General features: G+C 36.2%; 1 pseudogene; it reads left to right on the forward strand.

Moving 5' to 3' along the window:
- Positions 1–590: 590 nt before the first annotated feature.
- Positions 591–6,867, forward strand: LOC113328690 (annotated as a pseudogene).
- Positions 6,868–7,400: the final 533 nt, after the last annotated feature.

Raw genomic sequence — 7,400 nt, forward strand, 5'->3', positions numbered from 1 at the left:
ATCAGAAACCAAATTTATAGTACTACTTAGTTTCCTAGCTAAAAACTGGGTAGGTACTCGTAGGATCAGAGAACAAACGCGAAATCAATAAACAACTACATTGATAAAATTTGGTTGTGTCTTAGAAAGATGATAACCAATGTGTCTTACAAAGATGTTGAGAGATACTTTTTTAGTTTCTCTCACATGCACTCACGCGCCAGCTGAAGTTATATTGATCTATTTCTCAATAACTATTTATCCTTAGATGTCCAAATTAACTACAACATATATTTTAACAATAAAATTCTAATAATTCATTAATTTTAGCAAAAAATTCTAACAATTCATTTTAACAGAAACATTTGAGGTACAATTAGTTAAAAAAAAAATTGTCCCGACTTTGTAGGCTTAAACAAGGTGAATTCATGGTTGAAAATTAACTTGTTAGATTTGAGGGAATTCAAGTTGTTTGCAGGTGTCGTAGCCATCATATCCTACTCAAATAAATTTTTAAGTGAGTTGGTAGTTTGTTGGTAAACCAAATATATATACCTTCAAAAGTCTATTCAGAAGAAGCAAAACCTCAAAGGAAATTGTAAACCAAATACATGATGAAGGATCAAGGAAATATGTTTTCATGTCAATTAGTATATCCAATACTTGTCTTCTTTTTCCTGGTTAATGTGCATATAACCGGCTCGAATGCACGTAATGTGAGCACAGAAGTTCCATTCCGAGATGACTTCCCAGCAAACTTCATTTTTGGAGTTGCTACTTCCGCGTACCAGAATGAAGGTGCAACTAAAGAAGGAGGCAGGGGTTTAACTATTTGGGATACTTTTGCTAACACATCTTCGGGTATGATATCTGACCATAGCACCGCAGATGTGGCCGTTGATTCTTATCATCGCTACAAGGAAGATATAAAGACAATCAAGGAGATGGGTATGGACAGTTATAGATTCTCCATTGCTTGGTCTAGAATTTTACCAGGTGGAAAGTTGCGCAAAGGAGTAAACAAACAAGGAATCACTTATTACAACAATCTCATTAATGAGCTCTTATCCCACGGAATTCAGCCATTTGTGACATTGTTTCATTTTGATCTTCCACAGCCACTCGAAGACGAATATGGTGGCTTTTTGAGTCCCCAAACTGCCACCGATTTCAGGGACTATGTAGAGGTGTGCTTTAAATAATTTGGCGACAGAGTCAAGCATTGGATCACAATCAATGAACCTTGGACCTTTATTTATATGGGTTATGGAAAGGATTAATGCCACCAGGACGATGCTCAAACCGACATCTTTGCAAAAATGGAAATTCAGGGGTGAGCCTTATATAGCTGGACACAACCTACTCCTTGCTCATTCTGCTGCTGCCGATCTTTACAAAGAAAAATATCAAGCATGTCAAAAACAAGGAAACAAAAAACGAAAAGGAAATCTAAAAGAATACTAAAAATAAGAAAGACTAAAACAAGGAAACCTTGGAGTCCAAGACTCTATGTAGAATCCTTAGTATGCGCTGCATCAGTCCCCCCTTCTAGAGTAAAACTTGTCCTCGAGTTGTCCGGACAAACCAGACGTTCATTGTCAACATGAAAAGTAAAAATCTCCTGGACATTAAATGTATTGGAAATATTCCAATCATTTGGTAAATCAATAACATAAGCATTATCATTGATCTTCTTTAAAACCTTGAAGGGACCATATTTCTTCATCTTAGTTTTGTTATAAGTACCCATTGGAAATCTCTCTTTTCGCAGATGTATCATCACAAGATACCCTTCCTTGAAAGTCTTTATCCTTTTATGTTTATCATCATCCTCTTTATATTTAGAGTTTGACATCTCCAGTTTAGTCTTCACTTCATTATGTAATTCAGTAGCTTTGTCTACAAAAGAGTCTGTTGCAGTGTTTGTATTCTGAGTGATGGGTAATGCTACTAAATCAAGAGTATGATTAGGTACTTTAGAGTACACAATCTCAAATGGAGTTTTCCCTGTAGAACGATTCACAGAAGTGTTGAAAGCAAACTCCATATGTGGAAGTAAAAAATCCCACTGCTTACTATTATCCATGCACTTAATTCTAATCAAATTCCCAAGTGATCGATTAACAACTTCAGTTTGTCCATCTGTCTGCGGATGTGAAGTTGTACTGAATTGTAAAGCTGTGCCTAAGCGCATCCATAAACTTTTCCAAAAATAACTCAAGAATTTTGTATCTCTGTCAGAAGTGATAGATTTTGGAACCCCATGCAAGCGTACTACTTATTTAAAGAACAAAGAAGGAATATTAGAAGCGTCAGTTTACTTCTTGCAAGCTACGAAGTGAGCCATTTTAGAGTAACGATCAACTACTACCATTAGAGAATCATTACCTCTAGCAGTACGAGGTAAACCAAGTATAAAATCCATACTTATATCAACCCAAGGCGCATCAGGAACTGGTAAGGGAGTATACAACCCGGTATTTTGAATTGTACCCTTTGCTCTCTGACACACCATGCACTTTTGTACAAACTTTTGTACGTCAAGTTTCAGAGATGGCCAGAAATATCGTTCTTCAATCAGGGCAATGGTTTTATCTTTCCCAAAGTGACCACCAAGACCACTGCCATGTAATTCGCGCATAAGATGTAAACGTAAAGTGCCTTGAGGAACCATCTTGTATAAGAAAATCATCAACCCCATGATTTTGAGAACTGCATTGACCCCATAGCTTGCCAACATCTTCATCTTCTGGATAAATATCTTTGATATAGTCAAATGCATAGCTCTCATTACGAATTGTTGTTAATAGATGACTTCTTCTACTTAAGGCATCAACAACTTGATTCAATTTTCCACTCTTGTGTCTCGCAGAGAAGGTGTATTTGTTGATTTTGGAAAGCCATCGATCACGCATTCTGTTAACTTTAGCAGAAGTATTCAAAAACTTCAAAGCATGGTTGTCAGTGTTGACAACAAATTCCCTATGTATCAGATAAGTATGCCACTTCTTAAGAGATTGAACAAGAGCTAATAACTCTAATTCATATGTAGACCACTTCTTTTGCGCATCTGAATTCTTCTCACTGTAATATGCAATTGGATGACCTTCTTGTGATAATACAGCATCAATACCAACAACAGAGGCATCACAATTTATTTCAAAAGGCTTGTTGAAATTTGGAAGTGCAAGAATTGGTGTCGTACAAAGCTTTTCTTTAGGAAGAATAAAGCTTTTATCCATTGCTTCTGTCCATTCAAACTTCTCCTTCTTTAAACAGTCATTCAAAGGAGCAGAAATAGACCTAAATTTCTTCACAATTCTTCGATAGAAAGAAGCCAAACCATGAAAACTACGAACATCGCGAATAGAGGTAGGAACTGGCCAGTCTTCAATTGCTTGAACTTTAGAAGGATCAACATGAATCCCATTTGTAGATATCACATACCCCAAAAATGTTACTGAAGAAGCCATGAAGGTACACTTATTCAAATTAACATATAGGTAGTTGTCCGCAAGAACTTGAAACAACTGTGAAAGATTTTGGAGGTGTTCTTGCTCACTGCGACTGAAAATTAGTATGTCATCAAAATAGACAATAACAAATTTATTGAGAAAGGATTGGAGAAACTGATTCATAAGCCTCATAAAATTACTAGGTGCATTAGATAATCCAAATGGCATTACTAGACATTCATACAAGCCTTCACGTGTTTTAAATGCAGTTTTCCACTCATCTCCATCTCGAATGCGTATTTGATGATAACCACTACGTAAGTCCAACTTAGTGAAAATAATAGAGCACGACAGTAAATCGATCATATCCTCAATACGAAGGATAGGAAATCTGTAAGGAATGGTGATGCGATTCAATGCTCTACAATTGATACACATCCTCCAGCCATTGTCCTTTTTACTAACCAAGAAGTCAGGACTAGCACAAGGACTGTTGCTAGGTCGTCTCAAACCCTTTGTAAGCAAATCATTTACCTGTCCCTGTAATATCTCATGCTCAGTAGGGCTCAAGCGATAGTATGCTTGATTCGGCAAAAAAGCTCCTAGAATAAAATCGATGCAGTGTTGAATATCCCGTAAAGGAGGTAATGCACTTGGCAGCTCTTCTGGAAATAAAACACTATATCGAGATAATAAGGGCTTGACCTTTTCAGGAAACTCAATCATAGGTTTAGAATCTTCATGGGAATTTAAAGAATGTTGTGGATGCAAAGAATGAACAGTAGTGGCTACAAGAGTATTAGTCTTCTCACAAGATTCTGTAGTGGAGTTGGACGGACTCAGAATCTTGGTCTTCCCATCATGAACAAAGGTATAAGTATTCTCGAACCCATTGTGCACTGCTTGAAGATCGTATTTCCATGGTCGACCAAGAAGGAGATGTGTTGTCGCCATATTAATGACATCACATAAAACTGTGTCTTCATAACCCTCAAAAGAGAATGAAACATGACATTGAAGATTACTCTTCTGTGTGCTTGAGGCATTAACCCATCCGACAGTGTAAGGTTCTGGATGAGAATTTACTGGTAGTCCAAGCTTCTTAACTACGTGATCAGCAATATAATTATCCACACCGCCACTATCAATTATCATCTTGCAGATCTTACCTCCAATATAACACTTTGATTTAAAGATATTGTGTCTCTGAGAATGGTATTGTTCAGTAAGAAATAATGGACGAATCATCCCAACAAACTCGTCGTCATCTCCAGGTGATTCTTCATCATCGAACTCATTAAGCGCACCATTGACTTCATTAATGAACTGAGGTTCACTAATCAATGCATTTAATTTCCGAGAATCACTAGAAGTGTGCCCAGATTGCTGACATTTATTGCACTTGTCTCCACGAAATTTTGTATAAGCATTATTAGTTCTCTGTTGCGGTGGAAATTGTTGTTGCCTGTTATTAAACCGAGTCCCTGCATTAGGAAAAGCTTGTTGCAGAGATTGAGACTGCAAAACCGGCTGAATATCAACTGGATTGGCTAAGATAGGTGTAGCCAGAAGTGGAGTATAAGGCACAATATTGCTAGTTTGTCGATGTGAAAAGCTAGCATCATCATAAGGAGGCCTAGAAATACTCAAAGAAGTATCTGGAGAAAAAACTTGAGATGAATTGGTACCTCTGTAAGTACCTTGATAACGCCCTTGTTTTGATTGATAAGTCCTATAAGAACGAATAAGGCGACCTTCTACCTTAATAGCTTGCCGCACTGCTTCGACCATAGTAAAAACTGACTGAGTCATACCGTTTTGTATTATCTATTCAGTCCCTCAATGAATCTAGCAACTAACTGTTCTTCAGATTCTTTGAGTTTATTGCGTGCGACCAAATTATAAAAATCTGACACATATTCCTCAACTGTTCTTGCTCCCTGCTGAATGTTTTGCAACTTTATGAAAATTTGCTGCATAAAGTCTCTAGGTAAGAACTTATCCTTGATTAAAGTCTTCATACGTTGCCAAGTACGTATTTTTGGTTTATTAGCGTTTCTACGATCATCACGGATCTTGTCCCACCATGCTGCAGCTCCTCCTTTGAGTTTATAGGTCACAAATTTGACCTTAGAATCTTCAGGAACTTCCATGAATTCGAAAAAAGCTTCTACCTCAAAAGAACCAATCAGTTAGTTCTTCAATACGAAAATTTCCATAAAAGTTGGGAATATCATCTTTTAGTTTGTATTCTGGTAAGGAACTGTAAGTATTTTGACCAGTTTTTAAACGCCTTTCTTCAATCCAATTCTTCTCTAGATCGTTTTCACGTTCATCTTCATCATCACCGTCAAGTTTATGAGAAACTAGCTTATTCTTTTAATGACCTATGAAACCTTCGTATTGTTTCTTTCTGTTCAATTCACACAATACATCTTCTGGTATCTCATCATTCTGTAAGGACTGAAGTGTTTATTCTTTATGTTTTTCTTCTACTTCTACAAGCTCGGGCATATCCAAATCCAGATTTATATGTTTTGCAACCTTCAAAATCTGATTTTGCATGGTTTCAAGCTTGGTATCTCTTAACCCTAATTTTTCCTCCATGGACTTCTCAAGAGCTTCAGTAATGGTCTTTGTTAAAATTTCGTTATTTGATTTGACGAGAGCTTCGATTGCTGCTAGAGTAACTGGTTTAGAAGTCACTGAATATATATATATATATATATATATTTTTGTATAAAAGAACTAAAAGAATGAAAGGTGTTTCGGAAGCGATGTCAGGGATCGAGTTATAGGATGAAAACCTAAAACTAAGCGGTTGATACCAACTAATGTGGAACAAAGTAAAAGAAAGCAATACTAGATTGCTATAAGAAAGAAGAGAAGAAAGTTCGAGCAAGAAGAGAAAGATAGGTTTGAAGTTTAATAATTTGATTGATAAAGTTATGTCTTACAAGACTTAATCTAGCATTTATATAGGCTTGAAGAAACAACTAAACTAGGAAACAGAAAACGAAAAGGAAATCTAAAAAATTCTTAAAAATAAGAAAGACTAAAACAAGGAAACCTTCGTGTCCAAGACTCTATGTAGAATCCTTAGTATGCGCTGCATCAAATTGGAATAACGCTAAATACTGATTGGATGGTGCCTGCATCTAAAAAAGAAGAAGACACCTTGGCTACAAAGAGACCTCTAGATTTCTTCTTGGGATAGTTTTTGGAGCCTTTAGTCTACGGTCATTATCCAATAAACATGATAGAAATATCAAAACACCGCCTACCGGTATTTACGTATCTCCAGCATCCGAAAATCAAAAGATCCTTTGATTTTATTGGATTGAATTACTACAGCACAAGTTGTTTTTCCAATAATCCACCAACAAATGCTACAGAAATAAGTTACGATACTGATCCTCAAGCTAAGAAATAAATAAGAGCTCTGTAAGTTAAATTAACTAATTGAATACTAGGCTTATTTCATGTTCACTTACCATTAGCATACGAGCACGTATATACAGTAAAAATTAACTAATTGAATGGTAATTACTCCTAGAAAACAAATCAAGACGTAACTAGACAATATTCCAAGAACTTATCAATAAAATGACAAAATCGACTAATATGTTCATTTTAGTAGTTATGAAAACGGTCGGTGCGAGGACTCAAACTAATAGAATAGAAGCATGAGAGTAAATCACAGATTAATGTTGCATGGAGATCTACATACAATTTCCAATAATTTGCCTAACTTTTGAGATCTCCGTGTGTTCGCGGGGAATTCTATTTGTATAACTATCTAACATCTGCTACATGTATCGGATATTCGCGGAAATACAGTTATTTTAATTTGACTTTTTTTCAGGAAATTACTTCACCTGAACATCCACATCATCCGCAGTGGATTTGATTTGATTTTTTCCACCCTCGCAATTTACCCGGGTTTCCATAAACTTGGTTTACGCG

This window comes from Papaver somniferum, unplaced genomic scaffold, assembly GCF_003573695.1.
Source record: "Papaver somniferum cultivar HN1 unplaced genomic scaffold, ASM357369v1 unplaced-scaffold_114, whole genome shotgun sequence".
Lineage (NCBI taxonomy): Eukaryota > Viridiplantae > Streptophyta > Magnoliopsida > Ranunculales > Papaveraceae > Papaver > Papaver somniferum.